The sequence below is a fragment of the Pinus tabuliformis genome, chromosome 5_2 (genome assembly GCF_031772625.1).
Source record: "Pinus tabuliformis cultivar Carrire ecotype Pingquan chromosome 5_2, CPIR1, whole genome shotgun sequence".
NCBI classification, from domain to species: Eukaryota; Viridiplantae; Streptophyta; class Pinopsida; order Pinales; family Pinaceae; genus Pinus; species Pinus tabuliformis.
Genome location: NC_142306.1, coordinates 921,369,565 through 921,389,972, shown reverse-complemented (window position 1 = coordinate 921,389,972; position 20,408 = coordinate 921,369,565). Strand labels below are relative to the sequence as shown.

The 20,408-nt window shown below is 39.3% G+C and overlaps 1 non-coding gene across 1 annotated transcript; it reads left to right on the top strand.

Moving 5' to 3' along the window:
* The first annotated feature begins 16,396 nt into the window (after nt 1-16,396).
* TRNAD-GUC (transfer RNA aspartic acid (anticodon GUC)) lies at nt 16,397-16,468 on the top strand. The gene has a single exon. It is a non-coding gene; the product is annotated as a tRNA-Asp (tRNA).
* Nucleotides 16,469-20,408: the final 3,940 nt, after the last annotated feature.

Genomic DNA, 20,408 nt, shown 5'->3' with positions numbered 1-20,408 from the left:
ACATTTGAGGGTATTTGGATGTGATGCATATGTACATGTTCCAAAGGAGAAATGAACCAAGTTGGATAGTAAATCTGAAAAGTGCATCTTTATTGGGTATAAGGATGGTTTAAAAGGTTATAAGCTTTGGAAACCAGTAACAAGGAAGGTTGTGTACAACCGAGATGTGGTGTTCAGAGAGGTGAAAGATGTTATTAAACATGAATTCCAAATAAAGGAACTTGAAATGATAGAGTTTGAGCTAAAGGAGGAAGAATCGGACTCTACAGCAAAGGAGGAATCAGAAGATGAAGAGTCACAAACTCTGGGTGTGAGAAGATCAGTTCGAGAAAGAAGGCAACTAGAAAGGTATGGTCCATCTAATTTTTGTTCCAATTTTTCTTTATCTATCACTGATGATGATCCCAGAACTGTGAAGGAAGAAATAGATTCAGAGGATGGAAAACTCTGGAAAGAGGCCATGGTTGATGAAATGGCATATTTGCACAAAAATGAGGCTTGGGATCTGGTGGAGTTTTCTGCTGGAAGGAAACCCATTGGCAGCAAATGGGTTCAAGAAGAAGACAAATGCAGAAGGAAAGGTGGAGAAATACAAAGCTCGGTTGGTAGCAAAAGGTTATTCCCAGGTGCCGAGAATTGATTTTGGTGATATTTTTTCTCTCGTTGCCAAGGTAACTTCTATTAGATTACTTTTATCTGTTGTTGCTGCTTTTTATTTTGAGGTAGAATAGATGGATGTGAAGACAACATTTCTTCACGGGGATCTGGAAGAGGAAATCTACATGAAGCAACCTGAAGCCTTTGTGGTGAAGGGTAAGAAAGAACTAGTATGCAAGTTAAAGAAGTCTTTGTATGGGTTAAAACAGTCACCAAGGATGTGGTATCAGAAATTTGATACATTTATACGGGGACTTGGTTTCACCAAAAGCAAAGCAGATCACTGTGTGTATTTTAAATTAATTGGTGACCGTGTTATTTATTTGTTCTTGTATGTGGATGATATGTTGCTGGTTGGAAATGACAAAGAAATTATCTAGGATTTGAAGACCCAATTGTCCTCCAAATTTGACATGAAATATCTTGGTGCTACAAACTATATTTTTGGCATGGAAATTAAAAGAGATCGGGCAAATAGGAAACTCTGGTTAAACCAGAGGAAGTATGTTGAGACAATATTGCAGAGATTTAATATGTAGGATAGTAAACTGGTGAAGGTTCCTATTCATGTAGGTATAAAGTTATCCGCTAAATAGTGTCCCAAGACACAAGAAGAGGAAGAGGACATGTCCCCTATTCCATATGCAAGTGTAGTCGGTAGCCTGATGTATGCAATGGTCTATACTAGACCAGACATTGCACATGCAGTGGGAGCATTGAGCATGTTTATGTCAAAACTAGGAAAGGAGCATTGGACAGCATTGAAGCGGGTTTTTGGGTATTTGCGTGGCACTAGTGATTATGGTTTGTGCTACCAAGGAAGACCAGGATTGGACAGAGTGTTGGATATTCATGGCTTTGTTGATGCAGATTGGGTTGGAGATATGGATCAGAGAAGATCTACAAGTGGGTATGTGTTTAACCTATTTGGAGGTGCAGTCAGTTGCATGAGTAAGAAACAATCTGTAGTGGCACTATCAACTACAAAGGTAGAATACATGGCAGCCACTCATGCAAGCAAGGAAGCAGTTTGGTTGCAAAGATTGTGTTCAAGTATGGGGTTAGTACAGGGAGCTATAAGGATAGACTGTGATAGCCAAAGTGCAATTTTCTTGGCAAAGAACCTTGCATATCATTCAAAGACAAAGCATATTGATTTTTAGTATCACTTTGTGAGGGATATGATAGAAGAGAAAAAGGTGTTGCTGGTAAAGGTGGACACTTTGAAGAATACTACAAATGCATTGACAAAATCTATGAGCTCTAAGAAGTTCTCTTGGTGTAGAGAAACAATGGGCATTGCAGGGCTGGATAAATGACTAAGCTCTCTTGTGGCCCCCTGTGGAAAGAAAACAATAAGTGGGAGAATGTTAGGTTGTGTTATATTATTTCCACGACTAACCCATGTAGTTAACCAGGGGGTTAGAGGGGGGGCAGAGCCCCCCCTTCACTGCGCCAATTGCGTGGCAGTGGAGTCACAGGGGGTTTGAGGGGTGTAGGTAACCCCAAAATTTTGGTTTTGGAACCTATGTTAGGTTGGGCAGACCCACCTATGGTTTTGTGCATGATTTTCGCACATGTTTTTGGATGCGATGGTTTTCGGTCCATGGTTTTGGATGCGATGGTTTTTGGTCCATGGTATTGGATGCTTCGGCATGTATAAATATGTATTATAACATTGAAAGGAAAATAATGAAAAATCAAGCTGGTAGTCCCGGTTTTGGGATCCAGGGGAAAATCTCTGTGTATATGTGTTTTATGTGTTATGCTCTTGCATTATTTATTTTCTATGTTTTAGAATTCGTATGTAGGTAATTTCTTTACGGGGTTCAAACCTACAGTTAAGTATAACTTAAAGCACGCAAGTAGGCTAAAATAATCAAATAACATTGGAACACTAGTAAGGACTTGGGTAATAACAACGTTCGGCCCCCGAGTAGGGTTGCGCAAAGGCAACATCTCAGGCTGCGAGGTACGGGAAAGTGCGTGTAGTGACGTGCGCGCAAGGTCGAACCATAGAACTCTTGAACCCATCAGACATCTCGAGGGTGTGGAAACCTAGTTCTAGCACCCTCCCATACTACTTCGGCTGAGACCTCAGTCCGCGCTCCACAGACTGTTGTCGAAAGGACCAGTAGTACTAGGATTTGTTTGGCTAACTTAACTCTTAACCTAGGTCAGGCCCCAATAAGCCAACATGAACGGTCCTTTCCAACGCAGCGAAGTAATTACCATTATTATCATCCATTATTACCATTATCTGCCATGATTTTTCCATATTTCACTTTTATCCTCCCGATTTTCACTCTCACTGCACCCCATCGCTATCACAGCTCTCACTGCAAATCTACCTGTCGAGACTCCTCCCTAACAGTCTAATGTTACTCCGAAGTGTTGTTATAGAGTCGTTGTAGAATGGGTGGGCAGGTTTTGAGACACAAACCAGAGAGCCTGGAGTAGGTTCAATGCAATGCGGATGTTTGGCTAGTATTCTTGGATGCAAGATGGCATGTGTATTTTGAGAGGCTACAAGGATTTGACAAGGCCATCACAATTGAATTTGTGTTAAACCTGGAAGGAAATAATTCTAGAGCCTGTGGGCTAGATTTTTCTTTCATGGAGGAAGATATTTCGATTTCCAATGGGTTACATCGAGGAGTTTAGAAATGGTTCTCTCAGAAGTCTCCTCTACCAGAGTTTCCAGAATTGTTTTTGCAGGCTGGGGAGATAGTGATCCAAAAAGGAAGAGGGTATGATCGTAAATCTCTGCCATATCCATGGGGTGAGGTGACGTACTTTGTTATGAGTTATGTTACCTGCAAAGGGCGTTTCTCTACACTATTTCAGTATCATTTCAAACTCCTTGCATGCCTTCGGTTTCGGCATGCACAAGTTCATGCTTTGGATATGCCATACTTCCTATGGAGTAGCCTTCATTCAATGGCACAATCTCCCTGCTAGTCTCAACAACCATTAGTGGTTCTCACAAATCATGGGTTGGTTAGATTATTGGTGGTGCATGCTCTATCTCGAACCTCCATGGCTTGGCCATAATTCACCGAGCTAGTGGAGGAAAAACTTGTGGGTATGTTTCCTGCAAGGGAGGAGGAACAAGACTTAGTAGCAGAAGAAGAGGCCACAAACGATGTTGTTCCAGCGTTACCTGTTGGCCTGATAGAGATAGATGCAATGGAGATAAAAGATAGTGCAGTCGATGCTGCTCCACAAGAACCAGCGTCGACTGCCAATCTAAGAGGAGAATCACCACCCTTGGATGCAGTTATAGGTGGTGCTGACACACAAGAACCAGCATCACCTATCCAAACAATTGAAGAACTTTTGGTTGAGAATGTAGGTGGTGTTGTTACACAAGAGCCAGCACCAACTATCCAAGCAATTGAAGAAATTCTGGTCAAAAATATAGGTGGTGCTGACACACAAGAACGAGCGCCACCTATTCAAACATTTGAAGGACCTGTAGTTGAAAATGTAGGTGGTACTGTCACACAAGAACTAGCACCACCTGGTCAAATGAATGTGGAACCTTTGGGGGAAACAGCGGCTGCAGTCGAAAACACTCTACAAGAGACAGTGTCGGTTGTTGGGTAGAAGGATAACTTGGAAGAAGCACAGGCAAGAAGAGAAAAAGGAAGCATAGAACAATTGGTAAACATAGAAGAAGAGGAAGGAGGGCCTACGTCAGCAGGCATTGAGAGAATGAAAATTGATGAAATTATTACTCGCTCTCCTTTTCTTGCATATTTTCCAAAAGGGGCAAGGAAAACTCGTTCATCTAGATGCATGGTGAAAGAATTGAGCAAATTAAAGGGTTGGAGATCGACACTTGTCACTGCCACACAAGAACCAGTGTTGACCGAAGGGAAAAATGAAGAAACTATGTTTGATACTACTTCTATAGACACCATTCCTAAGCATATGGAAGAGGATGTTGCTGATCAGACTAACCTGAAAGGGTTAGAAACCATTCCTGGGTAGATGGAGGAGGATGTTGGTGATAAAACTAACTCACAAGGGTTAGAAACCATTCCTGAGCAGATGGAAGAGGACCTTGTTGATAAAACTAACCTGTAAGGGTTAGAAACCATTCTTGAGCAGATGGAGGAGGATGTTTCTGATAAAACTAACCCACAAGGGTTAGAAACCATTCCTGAGCAGATGGAAGAGGACGATGTTGATCAGACTAGCCCACAAGGGTTAGAAACCATTCCTAAGCAGACGGATGAGGGTGTCAAAGGAACTAACCCACAAGACCCTGCAGTGAATCCAGAGTCATAGAGGGAAGACATAGAGGTCCTGAGACCTGAAGAAGCATATGGTGGGACTGTTCCCCAAGTCGAGGAACAATTAGAATAAATCATAGTAAAACAAGAATAAATTGACTATTTTGTCAACCCTATAGGCCCTAGACTAGCTGTGAGACTTGTGGAATAATTGGCTTTGAAACAAGAGTTTATCGAGAAATGTACGAAAAGGAGACCCCCTCTTAAGGAAAGATATTAGGCATAATTCAGAGAGAATATGCAGTTGAAAATAGAAATCATGAAATTGAGGAAACAAATGTAGTGTTTATGAAGAAGAGTGAGAAAGCACAAGAAAAACTTTGCGAATCCCCGGCCTAAAACTGTTTCAGTGGCAACACATGCCGAATATAGGCCAACAACTTTAGTGGCTACACAGACATAGTCGTTTTTGCATATGATCAAGGCACATGAGTTTCTCATGTCTGCAAAAATTCAAAAGTGGCAAGCTACAGTATCTCGCTTTCAATGAGGGAGAATCACATCAGGAAGGAATAAGGAAAAATCATGAGCAAGCTGCGGAAACAGTCTCCGGCTACATAGAACAGATAGAAAAGGAAAAGTGGAAGCAGGAGAAACATCAAAAGTGAATTGAGGGACTGGAAGAATAGGTGAAGCTACTAAAGGCTGATAAGCAAGAGATGTTTACTTTGGCACAATAGGCAATGGCTTGTCGCCCCCTTGCTCATAGTTATGCCCTGCTCCTCCATGAACAATATCTATTCTTTTGTTTAGAAAGTGTCCACCAGGATCTCAGTCATGAGATGGAAGATTCAATGCAGTTTATGCGCATCATGAGATACCACAATATTTTGGATCGGCATTTGATGTGTGAGTTGTACATACATGACTACTTTCTAGGAAATGCTCAATCATTTAACCCAGTCTGATATGTAGGAGACATTCAACTAAGAGCCTTTACCTCCTACATAGTCAATCAGGTTAAATGGAAAAAGGCCTTTGACACGTTTGAAGAAAATCAGTTAATAGGCCACTTGTCATTCGGATGGAGAATTTCCAGTCTGTGAATGTTTATAACAGACATGAAACCCTCTTGGGGAATGAGGGACAGAAAGAACATATGTTGGCAACTCAGAAATGGTGCGTTGATATATGCACAAAACAAATTTTCACTTGGTAGGAGGAGGCCCGAGACAGCTGCCAGAAACGGTGGATCCTCTTGTCATCAGCTGTCAGGATACGTGAGCCTTTTGGGGCCCCCAATTTTTCTCAGGGTCTAAACAAGGTAGCTCGGTATATTTCATGCATGCGGCATTGTGGGGTCCGATGGATGGGTTTGAGGTTTCAATTTCCCATCATCTCATTTCCATCGGATCAATACACTTCAGCTTACGAGGTAGGCGAGGATTGGTGGAAAGAAGTCATCCAGACAGATGGGTATAAGCCTCCAAGAATAGAGATGTCTGCAAAATACGATCTTGCACAACTTCACGCTGATCATCGTAGCTCTAACCCAGACTTACGTAGGCGATGATCTGTATGAGGACATGCATTAAGGCCAGTTAGGGGGTGAAGTTGGTGGATAGATTTGCATACTTTTACTCACCCTTTTTCCGTGATATTTTTATCCATTTCACACCAATAGTGGTTAATCGATATCTTAAAATGCATAGGTATACCTCTCGTCATGTCTTTATGGATTATTGGTCAATGAAGCATAGTCGTAGGGGATTATTACCTAAGTGGCTTGCTAATTCAGTTATTTCTGCAGATTTGAAGGGAGAATGATCAGGACAGTGATTCATTGGATGATACCATCAAAGCCAGTCGTGTTATCCTTGGATATTGGCTACAACGGTGAATCAATCCTTTGATTGACACACTGATATCTTTTACATTTTGTTTCATTCTGAAAACCACCATGTATATAAAGGGTAGACAGTGTCGTAATTCTAGGAGTTGTATTATTGACAAATTGTATAAAGTAGAGTTACAGGCTCTGAAAGCTATGGTTGTTAAGAGTCGTTAAGGTTACATGAGAAATACTCTAACTCTGAGTCTGTAACAACATACTTGTAATATTTATTTTATTAATGGCAATTTTATCTACTGAGAATATTGTGATTCTTTGATCTCACCACATCCCTAATCAAGGAGTTGGGCCCACTCTCCTGACCAGGTGCTGGTGGATTAGATGTGTGTTAAGTTTATTTCTATGAGTTTATTATTGTTGTGAATGTTTATTAGTGTGTTGTTGTGAGTCTTAATTGTTGTTACTCTTATTGGTGTTACAATTATTACTTGTTATTACTCTAACTTTTTTTTACAGTATTGCTTGTTGTTACACACTGATGAATTTATAGTTAATGTTCAATGTTGGGTAAGGAAATTGTGGCCTGCACATACAGTGCACGATGGCCTTGAAGCAATTGGTAGAACCCCGGGTTGACAATTAAATGTGGATTGGGTGAATTGCATGATTCATACTTGGACACTGTTTAGTCAATTTAGTGTTATCTAAATTGCTAGTATTTATTGTCAACCCGGGGCTCGTAAGCTGATGAAGTGAAGGTGTACTATATGTACTTAAGTAACCTCTTAGAGTTTTTCTTATCGTTGGGGGTGTTGTTGCGGTTTAATTATGTTCCTAGATGGAATGAGAATTTATGAACAAGTGAGTGATGGTGTGTGTGTAAAGTGAATTCTAAATGAGTGGAAGTGTGTGTTGAGTGATCTCTAACTATTTGCTTGAAAGGAAATACTTGGAAAGAATAAATGAAATTGAAATGACTTGAAATAAACTTGAAAGCAAATGACCACTACCAATGGCACTAGACACCGTTCAAGTTGCTGCTAATAAAAGGAAAAAGAGTCACTTTTAAAACCCAAGAATGAAGATTATCTCTCTCTAACTCAATGCCTCAAAGCACATGTACTGTGTAAAGCACGGAAAGAAAGTAGCTTAAGTGGAATTATAAAAGTGAGAAAAATATGCTTGAAAGACTAATAATAATAATTTGCTATTTCTAATACTCTACTTCAGCCATATGTACTATGGGAAGCATGATTAGAAAGTAGTGAGGAAATAGTCTAGGAAACACTTTAAAATCAAAACTTTTACTTTAAAGACTAGTGGTAATGATTTACTCTTTCTAACTCAATACTTCAAAGCACATGTACTGTGTAAAGTAAGGAAAGAAAGTAGCTTAAGAACAGTCCAAAAAGCACCCAAACAAGCTGCAAGTTAGTAATATTTTGATCTTAAAAGATATTAGCTTATGATGAAGATCATTCATGTATGTGAACAGCTCTTTGAGAAATAAGATTAAAAACTAACTATAAAGACAAAGGCAACACTTGAATTGTCAACTTAAAATACCATCAGCTGTAAAGCAAACACAACACATATAAAAAATAAATCCCGGGCTAAAAGGAACCTGCAAAGAAATAACACTGATCAGCTGAAAATAAAGGGAAACAAGTAAATGAAACTATACATGCTTAAGGAAACAAATAAGAGAATGATGAAATACTGCACATGAAATACTTTACAAAGGCTGAGATGAGCAGGGGCCCTCTGTTCATTCAGCCACAAGAGACTCAAAGATCTGGAAACTTCAAAACAGTGCTATATTGATTCCTCCATTTGCAAAAAGTTTACAAAGTAGAGTGCTGGAATAGCACTAGAAAACAGAGTTCACAAACGCTTCTAAATTCAACACAAGTGCAGCAAAAATACAACTAATCAAAAGTTCCTTGAGCGTACGCAGACGCATCAATTTATAGGAATTTCTAAGCTATCCTATGCGTACAGCTAGTTAACAGAAAAACGATAACAGTCATGCGTATTAAATGGCTCTTTGACACATCACGGTTGCATAAACGAGTTTGGTGGTTCCTGTCATCATGGATAATAAATCCCTGTTGGATTGCGTCCCCTGCCGTCTTTAGAACCTGGACAAATCACCATTGGAGATGACGTGACCAAATAGCTTTCAAACACCGTTAAACCACTTTGAGTTGACCGTGGTTAAACCAGCTTTGACCATGGATGAAAGTGACGTGGATAGTTGGAACAATAGGATAGGAACCTCGACCACACTGATACCTGAGTGCCCATGTGGCCCGTCTAGAAAACTGACACGTGGATCATAGTGTTTAACAAAAAGGCTGCAGGATCTTCAGATAGCTGCAGGATCATCAGATAGCTGCGGGATTCCTGCAAGTAAGTCAAAAACTAAACAAATAGTCATCCATTAGCAAAACTTACTTAATCATGCCTATTGACACTGAATGTAATGATCTAAGAGGTTTTATGGTGAAAATGAGGCAAAAGTGAAGGAAAGGTAAGGAAAAATGGAGGAAAATGATAGATAAATAGGTGTAGAATAGAGGTTCTACATACCCCCACTCCGAGGGTATTGCATGTCCTCATGCAATGAAAACACAATTCAGTCCATCTGCTGGGATACCTCAGCTAGGACATCCAACCTTCTTCTCTTCCTTTGTGTAGAAAAATTAGCCTTTGGCTTCCTGAACATGCATCTGAATTTCAAATTAATTAAGGCTCTATTCAGTCTTTTGCATCTCTTCTTCAGTCTGCTGTGTTTCTTCTGCCACATGCTCATGTGAAGATAAGTATTATCTTGAATTGCTTTGGCAATATCAGCTTGCTGCTTCATTTCTTCATTCCTCTGTTTAATGTGACGGTTCAGCACTTCAAGTTCATAGATTTCTTGTTTAAGTAAATCTATTTGCTGCTCATGAGGTATAACATTACTTGGGCCAGCAGTGTTTTGCTCCAATGTCTCATAATAGTTGTACACCTCTTGTTGAATTGGGTCAACAATTGGTGACTTCCTTGGACTACATTCTTGTTCAATTTCAGTTTCAAACTCCGGCTGAAATGGACTGTCTTCTCTTGGAGGAGTAGCTGCCTCACGTGATGATGGACTATCCTCAAGGTCTACTTGTGTAGCACCCTTCTCAGGTGTGCTAAGATCAACGAAGAGTGTCCTTGTGGCTTTCCTTTTACTTTGCAATCTACTACTCCTTCTTACAGTGGCAGCACTTTGTATTTCCTTTTGTGCTTTTTCCTTTGGTTTTTGACCTTTTACTTCCTTAGAGAGGGCAGTTTTCTCATGGAGTTTAGCTATCCTCTGTGCTAAAGGCTGGTTATCCTTTTCTTCACCACTAGAATGTTCTGGGGTCTGATCAGTCTCTCGGATTATGAATTTCCCCTTATCTTGTTTTTGTTTCTTTTTGTCCTCTCTTTTCTTTTTGGCAGCTTCCTTGGCAAGTTCAGCGAGGGTTTCTGAGATGGCCTCTTGAGCACTGTCTTCAGTGGGTTCAATCTCAGGTTCAGGATGATGGACTTCTATTTCTTCTACAGTTTGTCCTTCTAAGACATCAGTCTCAGAGATACTTTCCCTTCTCTTCCTTCTGCTCTTTCTAGGTATAGAAGACTCTCCAGGCTCTGCAAAATGATTCCTTACAAGGAATTTTTCCCATGTGTCTTGTTTTTCTTTTAACTGTTCTTCTATTAATAGTTTTACAAGACCATGGTGGCAGAGGTAAGCTTCTACATTTCGTGGATTTCGTTGAGCCATGGAACACATCTTCCTAAGGCTTTGAAATAGGAAATAAGGAAGATTTACATCATGTTCTCCTTGAAACTGCATCATAATTTTACCATGATAGACATACAACACTCCAAATCTCCCTTCACAGGTAAAAAACTTTTGTACTAATAACAATAGAGTTTTCCATTCTTCTTTAACATGGGAAATTGGAATGCCTTTGGTGAAAACACTTGTGTCCATACCTGGGTTTTTGAAAATCCGCTTCCATTGTTGATCCTGGACTGCCCGGTTTTTGAACCAACGTTCACCGGTTTGTGGAAGAGAAGTAGCCCTTGCTATGCTTCCTTCGCTGACTGTAACTGTTAAATCTCCCACCTCTGCCTGGCTGTCCTTATCCTTAAATGATCTTGCAAAGGCTTTGGTTACTTCCTTATGATAACCCTTAAACTTTCTGATACATTGTAACCAATTAGCTTTTTGTAGTGCCTCCTCAACCTGAGGATATGCCTCCAAAAATTTCGCACCTTCCGGTTCAGCCCTCAGAAGCTTTCCCATCGACCTTTCGGTTCTATTTAAACACAAATTTGATGGTGACCCTACACAGTAACTTCGTGACTTCACACAGTAACTTCTGTGGAACAGAGGATATATGGTGCAAAAACGGCCTCAGATACCGGGAATTCACGGATGGAATTTAGAGTTAGGCGGTGGAGTTAGCGTGGATACGGTAAAAACAGTGACTAACAGTCGCAATACGACTGTATCACAGGTTTACGGGCTATATGGCAGAGGAAAAAAAACAGAGGATGGTAATCGTAGTGAGTGAAAATGAAACAAGGTAGATAATGGCGAGGAATAGGGGATTATGAGCATGGAGGGTTTTGAAATGATGAACGGAACGGCTACCTTCTTTAATTTCGGATATGGAGTGACACATGGCTGTGGGACGAGAGCAGAGAGACGTAATGCGGTAGGTTACGTCATTAGGGTACAACCGTAACAGCCATATGTAATTTCAAAACCCGTGGTGATTATGAACTGGTAGACGTGGAGGATTCGGAGATTTGTAGTTGCATGGGAAAAAGGAAAATGGGTAATCATTACGTTTAGTGGCCAATAAAACATAATCCAGAAAGTTCGCATAATGAAATAACCATAGGTTTAGGACTTTGAACATACCTTGAATCACATTTGATTTGGCTTCTGATGATTTACTAACCTTTTGTAAACTTTTATTGCTAGCATATGATCTTTTCTCCTGGTCTTTGATGATTCTGAGCTGTAAATATTTTCTTCAGACAAACTGTGTTTTTTTTGTGCAGGTACAGAAGGCTGCAGGAAAGCTAATCAGCTGCAGGATTGTCAAATGGCTGCAGAACTGTAGTGAAGTCTTCTAGCTGCATAAAAATACTTTAGCTGCCAAAAAAAAACTTTATTAATGAAGTGAAATGGAGTGAAGAAATGAATGGATGAATGGATGAGTGAAAAACAGTGAGGTGGAGTGAAGATGGTAGGATGGAAGAAAATGGTAAAATGAAATGGAAATGAAAGAGGGAGAGAGATTTTTTTTTTTTCGGAAAACATGAGGTGTCAGGTGATCCTGATTTTCACCTTATGTTTTCTGCATGAGACTGCCAATCAGAGATTGGTTTTCAGGCTCATACACTTATTCATTTTTTCTTTTTTTTTTCTTTTTCCTCTTTTTTTTTTTTTTTTTTTTTGTTTTTTTTTTTTTTTTTTTTTTATTATTTTTTTTCAAATTGAAAGAAACAGAGATTTAGGCTGATGGAGGAGAAGAATTCTTCTCCACCAGCCTCATCTCAGAATCGCCTTGGAATAACTTAACAAACTCCTCTTTTGAGAGTGGCTTGTGGTAGACTTTTAACCGGTGGCCATTCACAATAAAGGGAGTTTGAAGTTCATCGATAGTCTTCACTCTAACTGCTCCATTATTAAAGACTTCATCAATCTCATATGGCCCAAGCCAATGAGTTTGAAATTTTCCTTTGAAGTCCTTAAATTTTGAATCAAACAAGAGTGTCCAATCACCCTTTTGAAACTTCTTTTCTTTGATATGTCGATCATGCCATTTACTTCTTTGGTGCTGAACTAGATCGGTCCTTAGAATTGCATCTTGTCTCATTTCATCTAGTTCATTTAACTGGTCCATTCTGTGCTTCTGGGCTTCTGATAAGCTCATCCCCAATTGAACTGCTGTCTTGAAGGTCTTGATTTGGAACTCAATGGGGAACAGGACTTCCTTCCCATAAACAAGTTCATAGGGAGAATGTCCTGTAGTGTTCCTCCATGTAGTTCTATAGGCCCATAAGGCTTCAGGAAGCCTTTCTGCCCAATCTCTTCTATGAAGATGAACAGTCTTTGTGATGATGCTTTCAAGAACTTTATTTGTAGATTCTACTTGACCATTCGCTTGCGGATGGTATGGAGTAGATGTTCTATGCTTAATCTTATATTCCTCCATCAGCTTTTCCACCATCCTTGATGTAAATTGGCTTCCCTGATCTGTTACAATTTCTCTTGGGACACCAAAACGAGTGAAAATATCCTTGAAAAGAAATTGAACAACTGAATTTTCAGTAGCAGAAGTTAATGCTATAGCTTCTACCCACTTGGTAACATAATCAGTACAAACCAGTATATATTTATTTTGCTTGGATGGCGGATTAATTGGTCCAACAAAATCTAGAGCCCATTTCTCGAAAGGTTCGATGCATACCTGTGGCTGTAGTGGCATTTCATTTGAAAGAGTTGGTCTCCCAGTTCTCTGACAACTGTCACACCTTTTAACATATTGCTTTGCATCCTTAAAGAGAGAAGGCCAATAATATCCTGATGAAAGGATTTTATAGGCAGTCCTCTTATCAGAAAAATGTCCACCACAAGGTTCATCATGACATGCCTTAAGGATGTCAGGCATCTCATCCTCTCGTACACATCTTCTGATCATCAAATCTGGCCCTGTTCTGAACAATTCATTAGAAATCCAAGAATAAAGTGAACTATCCTGAATGATTTTCCTTTTCTCATTAGGAAATAAATGTAAAGGTAATTTTCCAGTAACTAAATAATTAGCAATATCAGCATACCAAGGGGTTTTGGTAGTTACTGCAAACAAATACTCATCTGGAAATTTATCCTCTACCGGAGAGTCCTCATTAGTGTTTTGGATTCTGGACAAGAAGTCAGCTACTGTGTTCTGTTTACCTGGTCGATATAACACAGTTATGTTGAATTCTTGTAAAAGCAAAAGCCATCTTGTAACTCTACCATTAGTGACTGGTTTGTTCATGAGGTATCTAATGGCAGAGTGATCAGTGTGGACAAAGGTTTCATAGCCGGTTATATAGTGTCTAAACTTGTTTATAGCATGAACAACGGCTAGAAACTCCTTTTCAGTAACAGTATAATTTAACTCAGTAGGAGTCAAATTCTTACTCGTGTAATAAATGGCATAAGGGATCAAATCCTTTTGTCCCAAAACAGCTCCTAAAGCTGTATCTGAAGCATCAGTAGAAATGTGGAAAGGGAGTTTCCAATTTGGACCCCTTAAAATGGGTGCTTCAAATATTCTAGACTTTAAAACTTCAAAGGCAGATTGACATTCAGGATCCCACTTAAATTCACAATCTTTGGTAAGTAATTTGAAAAGAGGGGATGCTATCTTTGTGAAGTTTTCAATAAACCTTCTGTAATAACCAGTAAACCCAAGAAAACTTCTAACATCTCTTTGGCAATTTGGAACAGGTAACTTAGAGATGACTTCTACTTTAGATCTATCAACTTTGATTCCATCTCCTGAAATATGATGTCCTAAAACAATCCCTTCAGTAAACATCATAAAACACTTTTCATGACTTAAAGAAAGATTTGTTTCCTTACATCTTACCAGTACTTTTTCCAAATTTGCCAAAGCTTCTTCAAATGTATTACCATAGACTGTGAAATCGTCCATGTATACCTCTACACAATCATGAATCAGATCTGAGAAAATTCCTAGTACAGCCCTTTGAAATGTGGCTGGTGCATTGCATAAACCAAAAGGGAGTACTCGATAGGCAAAAGTTCCCCAAGGACAAGTAAAGGTGGTTTTGTCTTGATCTTCAGGTTCTACCTGAATCTGATTGTAACCACTAAAACCATCCAAGAATGAGAAATACTTTTTACCTGCTAAAGTGTCTAATACCTGATCAATAAAAGGTAGAGGAAAATGATCCTTTAAGGTTGCCTTGTTCAATTCTCGATAGTCAATGCAAACTCTCCATTTACCATTCTTTTTGGGTACTATAACCAAGGGAGAAACCCATTGGCTATCTGAAATGGGGTAAATGAAGTTTACCTTGAGCAATTTCTGAAGTTCTTCTTTCACAATTTCCCTAAGATTTGGATTCATCCGTCTTTGTGGCTGCCTAATAGGTCTGCTGTTTTCTTCAATGTAAATATGATGAATACAAGTCTTAGGGTCGATTCCTTTCATGTCGGTATATTCCCATGCAAAGGCAGTGGAATGTTTTTGCAACAGTTTAGTTAATTCTTCTTGTTGTAGTCTTTCCAAGTTTTTGTTAATGTTTAATGTTTTTCCTGGAAAGATTTCAACTGTAGAACTACCAAACTCTTCCATTGAGAAGAGAGACATTTGTCTAGAGGAGAGATATTCAATATCTGCATCTAACTGGAATTGTGAAGAGTCATATTCTAAAGGTGCCTCAAAATTTTCTAATGTATTTAGAATTTGACTATCCTCGCTGATTTCAGAGATGGTTAGAACAGGTTGAAGAGTTTCCTCATCATCAATCCACTCATCTTCTCCTATTTCTGTTATTGCCTTTGCGGGAGGATACAAGTTGAATTTCTTGGTAGAATTACCATCGGATATGTACATGTCTCCCGACCTACAACTTATGAAAGCATCAGCTGTGGCCAGCCAAGGTCTTCCTAGAATAAGAGGATGTCCTCCTAGATTGTTCTTGGGAGTCAAAATCATAAAATCAACTGGATACTCCCAAGAGTCTAGTGAGACTGGAATGTCTTCCAATACACCATCAGGTTTAATGATTGATCTGTCTGCAAGTTGCAGCAAAGTAGGTGTAAAGAGAAGATTAGGAAGTTTTAACTGATCCATGGTCTGTCTACTCATAATGTTGATGGCGGCTCCTAAGTCAATCAAAGTATTTGGGATTTCAACCCCATTAATATGGGTTTTAACAATAGGGCTACTGGGATATACATATTTTTGCATGGTAATTTTACCCATCATAATGTCTGCAATTTTTCCAACTAGATGTATCCTTTTTGTGTCTCTGGTTCTTTTTATTGTTTTTTTCAAACTCATCTCCTTTATTGTCTTTGCTAGAATGGGAATCTCCTTAATGGCTGTTAACAAGGGAATCTTGATACAGACATTTTTCAATTCATCTAGAAAGCTATAGTCGGGCAACCAAATCTGCTTCTCCACTCCTTTATCAATTTGCAATCTTTCGGGAAAAGGAGGAATAGACGAAGATGTGGGTTGCTCTACTAAGGGAGTTGATTCTTTTTCTTTTTCTTTAATGCTTGGGTTTTGAAGGGATACTTCAGAACCTTTATTGGCTTTGAGAGATTCTTCCTCAGAAATGCTTGGTTGTTGAGCACTTGTAGAAGGTTGGTCTAAGATTCTACCTGATCTAAGTTGGACCTCATTGAGAGGGACAACCATATAGGTAGGGAATGGTTGACCTTCCATAAGTGGTTGACCTTCCATCACATAAGCATTTTGAGGGTTCCTATTATTGGGGTTTGGTTGAGGTTGAGAGGGAAGTTGATTTGGCCTCTGCTGAGATTGTAACAAGAGTTGAGAATTTTGATTTTGTGGAAGAGGTTGTCGTTGTAGTATAGTGGTAAGTATTCCCGCCTGTCACGCGGGTGACCCGGGTTCGATCCCCGGCAACGGCGCCAAAATGTTTAGTCAATTTAGTGTTATCTAAATTGCTAGTATTTATTGTCAACCCGGGGCTCGTAAGCTGATGAAGTGAAGGTGTACTATATGTACTTAAGTAACCTCTTAGAGTTTTTCTTATCGTTGGGGGTGTTGTTGCGGTTTAATTATGTTCCTAGATGGAATGAGAATTTATGAACAAGTGAGTGATGGTGTGTGTGTAAAGTGAATTCTAAATGAGTGGAAGTGTGTGTTGAGTGATTTCTAACTATTTGCTTGAAAGGAAATACTTGGAAAGAATAAATGAAATTGAAATGACTTGAAATAAACTTGAAAGCAAATGACCACTACCAATGGCACTAGACACCGTTCAAGTTGCTGCTAATAAAAGGAAAAAGAGTCACTTTTAAAACCCAAGAATGAAGATTATCTCTCTCTAACTCAATGCCTCAAAGCACATGTACTGTGTAAAGCACGGAAAGAAAGTAGCTTAAGTGGAATTATAAAAGTGAGAAAAATATGCTTGAAATACTAATGATAATAATTTGCTATTTCTAATACTCTACTTCAGCCATATGTACTATGGGAAGCATGATTAGAAAGTAGTGAGGAAATAGTCTAGGAAACACTTTAAAATCAAAACTTTTACTTTAAAGACTAGTGGTAATGATTTACTCTTTCTAACTCAATACTTCAAAGCACATGTACTGTGTAAAGTAAGGAAAGAAAGTAGCTTAAGAACAGTCCAAAAAGCACCCAAACAAGCTGCAAGTTAGTAATATTTTGATCTTAAAAGATATTAGATTATGATGAAGATCATTCATGTATGTGAACAGCTCTTTGAGAAATAAGATTAAAAACTAACTATAAAGACAAAGGCAACACTTGAATTGTCAACTTAAAATACCATCAGCTGTAAAGCAAACACAACACATATAAAAAATAAATCCCGGGCTAAAAGGAACCTGCAAAGAAATAACACTGATCAGCTGAAAATAAAGGGAAACAAGTAAATGAAACTATACATGCTTAAGGAAACAAATAAGAGAATGATGAAATACTGCACATGAAATACTTTACAAGGGCTGAGATGAGCAGGGGCCCTCTGTTCATTCAGCCACAAGAGACTCAAAGATCTGGAAACTTCAAAACAGTGCTATATTGATTCCTCCATTTGCAAAAAGTTTACAAAATAGAGTGCTGGAATAGCACTAGAAAACAGAGTTCACAAACGCTTCTTAATTCAACACTGGTGCAGCAAAATATAACTAATCAAAAGTTCCTTGAGCGTACGCAGACGCATCAATTTATAGGAATTTCTAAGCTATCCTATGCGTACAGCTAGTTAACAGAAAAACGATAACAGTCATGCGTATTAAATGGCTCTTTGACACATCACGGTTACATAAACGAGTTTGGTGGTTCCTGTCATCATGGATAATAAATCCCTGTTGGATTGCGTCCCCTGCCGTCTTTAGAACCTGGACAAATCACCATTGGAGATGACGTGACCAAATAGCTTTCAAACACCGTTAAACCACTTTGAGTTGACCGTGGTTAAACCAGCTTTGACCATGGATGAAAGTGACGTGGATGGTTGGAACAATAGGATAGGAACCTCGACCACACTGATACCTGAGTGCCCATGTGGCCCGTCTAGCAAACTGACACGTGGATCATAGTGTTTAACAAAAAGGCTGCAGGATCTTCAGATAGCTGCGGGATTCCTGCAAGTAAGTCAAAAACTAAACCAATAGTCATCCATTAGCAACACTTACTTAATCATGCCTATTGACACTGAATGTAATGATCTGAGAGGTTTTATGGTGAAAATGAGGCAAAAGTGAAGGAAAGGTAAGGAAAAATGGAGGAAAATGATAGATAAATAGGTGTAGAATAGAGGTTCTACATACCCCCACTCCGAGCGTATTGCATGTCCTCATGCAATGAAAACACAATTCAGTCCATCTGCTGGGATGCCTCAGCTAGGACATCCAACCTCCTTCTCTTCCTTTGTGTAGAAAAATTAGCCTTTGGCCTCTTGAACATGCATCTGAATTTCAAATTAATTAAGGCTCTGTTCAGCCTTTTGCATCTCTTCTTCAGTCTGTTGTGTTTCTTCTGCCACATGCTCATGTGAAGATAAGTATTATCTTGAATTGCCTTGGCAATATCAGCTTGCTGCTTCATTTCTTCATTCCTCTGTTTAATGTGACGGTTCAACACTTCAAGTTCATAGATTTCTTGTTTAAGTAAATCTATTTGCTGCTCATGAGGTATAACATTACTTGGGCCAGCAGTGCTTTGCTCCAATGTCTCATAATAATTGTACACCTCTTGTTGAATTGGGTCAACACTTGGTGACTTCCTTGGACTACATTCTTGTTCAATTTCAGTTTCAAACTCCGGCTGAAATGGACTGTCTTCTCTTGGAGGAGTAGCTGCCTCACGTGATGATGGACTATCCTCAAGGTCTACTTGTGTAGCACCCTTCTCAGGTGTGCTAAGATCAACGAAGAGTGTCCTCGTGGCTTTCCTTTTACTTTGCAATCTACTACTCCTTCTTACAGTGGCAGCACTTTGTATTTCCTTTTGTGCTTTTTCTTTTGGTTTTTGAACTTTTACTTCTTTAGAGAGGGCAGTTTTCTCATGGAGTTTAGTTATCCTCTGTGCTAAAGGCTGGTTATCCTTTTCTTCACCACTAGAATGTTCTGGGGTCTGATCAGTCTCTCGGATTATGAATTTCCCCTTATCTTGTTTTTGTTTCTTTTTGTCCTCTCTTTTCTTTTTGGCAGCTTCCTTGGCAAGTTCAGCGAGGGTTTCTGAGATGGCCTCTTGAGCACTGTCTTCAGTGGGTTCAATCTCAGGTTCAGGATGATGGACTTCTATTTCTTCTACAGTTTGTCCTTCTAAGACATCAGTCTCAGAGATACTTTCCCTTCTCTTCCTTCTGCTCTTTCTCGGTATAGAAGACTCTCCAGGCTCTGCAAAATGATTCCTTACAAGGAATTTTTCCCATGTGTCTTGTCTTTCTTTTAATTGATCTTCTATTAATAATTTTACAAGACCATGGTGGTAGAGGTAAGCTTCTACATTTCGTGGATTTCGTTGAGCCATGGAACACATCTTCCTAAGGCTTTGAAATAGGAAATAAGGAAGATTTACATCATGTTCTCCTTGAAACTGCATCATAATTTTACCATGATAGACATACAACACTCCAAATCTTCCTTCACAGGTGAAAAACTTTTGTACTAATAACAATAGAGTTTTCCATTCTTCTTTAACATGGGAAATTGGAATGCCTTTGGTAAAAACACTTGTGTCCATACCTGGGTTTTTGAAAATTCTCTTCCATTGTTGATCCTGGACTGCCCGGTTTTTGAACCAACATTCACCGGTTTGTGGAAGAGAAGTAGCCCTTGCTATGCTTCCTTCGCTGACTGTAACTGTTAAATCTCCCACCTCTGCCTGGCTGTCCTTATCCTTAAATGATCTTGCAAAGGCTTTGGTTACTTCCTTATGATAACCCTTAAACTTTCTGATACATTGTAACCAATTAGCTTTTTGTAGTGCCTCCTCAACCTGAGGATATGCCTCCAAAAATTTCGCACCTTCCGGTTCAGCCCTCAGAAGCTTTCCCATTGACCTTTCGGTTCTATTTAAACACAAATTTGATGGTGACCCTACACAGTAACTTCGTGACTTCACATAGTAACTTCTGTGGAACAGAGGATATATGGTGCAAAAACGGCCTCAGATACCGGGAATTCACGGATGGAATTTAGAGTTAGGCGGTGGAGTTAGCGTGGATACGGTAAAAACAGTGACTAACAGTGGCAATACGACTGTATCACAGGTTTACGGGCTATATGGCAGAGGGAAAAAAAACAGAGGATGGTAATCGTAGTGAGTGAAAATGAAACAAGGTAGATAATGGCGAGGAATAGGGGATTA